This window comes from Gekko japonicus, unplaced genomic scaffold, assembly GCF_001447785.1.
Source record: "Gekko japonicus isolate JY-2015 unplaced genomic scaffold, Gekko_japonicus_V1.1 scaffold1739, whole genome shotgun sequence".
NCBI lineage: Eukaryota > Metazoa > Chordata > Lepidosauria > Squamata > Gekkonidae > Gekko > Gekko japonicus.
In genome coordinates this window covers 110,047-112,945 of record NW_015166473.1, presented here as the reverse complement: position 1 = coordinate 112,945, position 2,899 = coordinate 110,047, and the positions used below count along the sequence as shown (strand labels likewise).

The 2,899-nt window shown below is 46.7% G+C and overlaps 1 protein-coding gene across 1 annotated transcript in view; it reads right to left on the bottom strand.

Annotated features, from left to right (window-relative positions):
• SMAD7 (SMAD family member 7) overlaps window positions 1–2,899 on the bottom strand; it is a 57,474-nt gene that overhangs the window by 11,764 nt on the left and 42,811 nt on the right. The gene's annotated exons all lie outside the window — the stretch shown is intronic.

The following is a 2,899-nucleotide window of genomic DNA, read 5'->3' as shown; positions in this document are numbered from 1 at the left end:
GGGAAGGGCGGGCTATAAATGTGAATAAATACACAAATAAATAAATAAATAAATAAATAAAAAGATATGTCCTGGGAAACAGCTTTTTCAGCAACAATGTTTGGAAATACGAAAACCGTAGAGGGGTTATCCTTTTAAGTCAAGGCCATTTCGGCGGATGTCGTCCAATTCATGATTTCGGCAGAAAGAAAAAGAAAGCCCGAGAACATGAAGGGAGAATGTAAAACTGTAAATAAACCAACTGTTGCAACTTACGAGGGATTCGATCCTGTCCCTATATTCCTTTCTTTCTTTCGCGCATGCAACAAGACGGATTGGTTCACCAGGCGAGTCTTGAGTTCAAATCACAGCTCAGTTACAGGGTGGCATCGGGCAGATTACTACTGTTCACCTTCAGAGTTCCTCCTCCGGAACGCTCCAAAACTACCTAAAGGGACTTTTTGTCACTCTTGGGATCACGGGTCCACCTTAAGGACTTCCTGATATAATACTCCCATAAATAAGGAATTTCCCATTTCAAAGAGAAACCTGAAGTATATAACGTGAGCCAAACTCTTTTGTCAATTATCCCAATATGAAGTCACATAGAATCATAGAGTCGGAAGGGACCGCCAGAGTCATTTAGTCCAACCCTCTGCACAATGCAGGAAATTCACAAATACCTCCCCCCACACGCCCTCCGTGACCCCTGCTCCATGCCCTGGATCTCTGGCCAAACTGACCTGGAGAACAATTGCTTCCTGGACCCCAAAGTGGCGACCGGCATTTCCCTGGGCGTGTAAGAAAGGGCCACGAGAACTGAGCACTGAGGCAACCCTTCCTGCCCTCCCTGTCAGGATCTGCCTAAATTTACAGAATCAGCATTGCTGTCAGATGGGCATCTAGCCTCCGCTTGAAAACCTCCCAAGAAGGAGAGCCCACCACCTCCCAAAGAAGCCTGTTCCACTGAGGAATCTCTAACTGGCAGAAAGTTCTTCCTAATGTTTAGCCGGAAACTCTCCTGATTTAATTTCAACCCGTTGGTTCTGGGCCAAAGGAAAGGGACCACCATATAGATGCAGCACCACCTCCCCCGTACTTTAGCCCGCAGCCCTCCTGCAGCCCAGGACCCTCATCCTGCAGTCCGATCCGCCTGTACAGAAGTATCCCTGTATGGTCACACATTCTGCTTATTGTAAAGACATGCTGCAGCTACATGCTACGCAGACTCTGTACAGGAGGCAATCAAGAAGATCACTTAACTTGGATCTGCTTATATATCCATCTTTTTTTAAAAAAAAGGTATACACCTTTTATTTTACGAAATGCAAACCCTGAAATATGCTTTCCTCACCTTTTTAAAAAAAAGAAAGTATACACCTTTTATTTTACGAGACGCAAACCCTGAAATATGCTTTCCTCACCTGATGGATTTTCTGTAACCGGGGTGGTTAGAGTAGCAGAAGGAAACCCCTCCCCTCCCCATCAGTAGGTACTTATGGATGAAGCCTGGATTCTAATCCACACTGGCAATTCTGAGCATGTGACTCAAGAGGGAGCTGTTAATTCTAACCAGACGGATGCTGGCTTTTTTCAGCCACTGGGCAGCAGTGTGAATGAAGGCAGTGCATGAAGAGGCAGGGGGACCACATCTACCTGCCTCTTAGCCACTCGAGCTTCCACAGCTGCATGCAATTTCTAGGGCAAGGGTCCCCAACATGGCGCCCACGGGCACCATGGAACCCACCAGCATCTTTCCTGGTGCCAACCAAGTGTTTTGGGAAAGTGGGAAGGCCGGAGGAGGAGAGATTGGATTTATACCCCGGCCTTCATACCGGAAGGAGTCTCAGAGGGGCTTTCAATCTCCTTTCCCTTCCCCTCCCCACAACAGACACCCTGTGAGGTAGGTGGGGCTGAGAGCTCTTTCAAGAACTGCTCATGGGAGAACAGCTCTGAGAGAACTTGTGACTGACCCAAGATCACCCAGTTGGCTCCATGTGGAGGAGCGGGGAATCAAACCCGGTTCTCTAGATTAGAGTCTGCGCTCTTAACCACTACACCAAACTGACCAGTCATATACTCTCTCTATGCCTAACCTACCTCACAGGGATGTTGTGAGGATAAAACAGAAGGCGGGAGAATGTTGCTGTAAGCCGCTTTGGGTCCGTGTTGGGAAGGAAAGCAGAGTATAACTATGTAAACAGATTTTTAAAATTCACAGCAGTGCCCAGAATATACTGCTGGCCCCACCACACTTTTGACTTTTACCCACATTAACAAATGTGTGAATGGGCCTATGTGTGTGATTCTCTTTCTGGGTATAGTCAGAACAGAATGTACTATAGAAAGACCTAAATCTCAGTACATTTTTTTAAAACAAAAACAGACTCTGAAAAAGCAAACAAAAAATTGATTCATAAATGCTTCATTAGTCACTGATGCTGCCTAATTATGACAAGTAATCAATTACTACTGCTAAGAAAACGATCCACAGAGGAAGGAGGGGGGGGGGGAAGCTGCCCCCCCCCCATTTTAAACGTCTAATTGTACTTTCTTTAAAAGCCAGCAAGGCAGGAGCCACGGACTCCAAGTATGCTTTATAGCTAGAAAAAGCACATAGATCCAGGACGACTCACACAACAAAGAGGCCGGCCTGGCTGTCTCTGGTGGTTAGGCTAGAGCCAGCTGACTCCAGCTTACTCCCGTCCCAGGCAAAAGGCCTCATCAGCCATGCAAATTATAGAGTACTGTGGTGTCTCATAGGCAGAGCTTCTACTTAAGCGCAAGGGGGGGGGGATAAAAACCTTAGGAGAAGGGCGCGGATCAAGAAACGCAGCCAAATCCATTCATAATATTTACAGTAAATGGTCCTCTTTGCCGTTATCTGGTATACAGCCCAGTCTAATTATTCCCCCCCCCC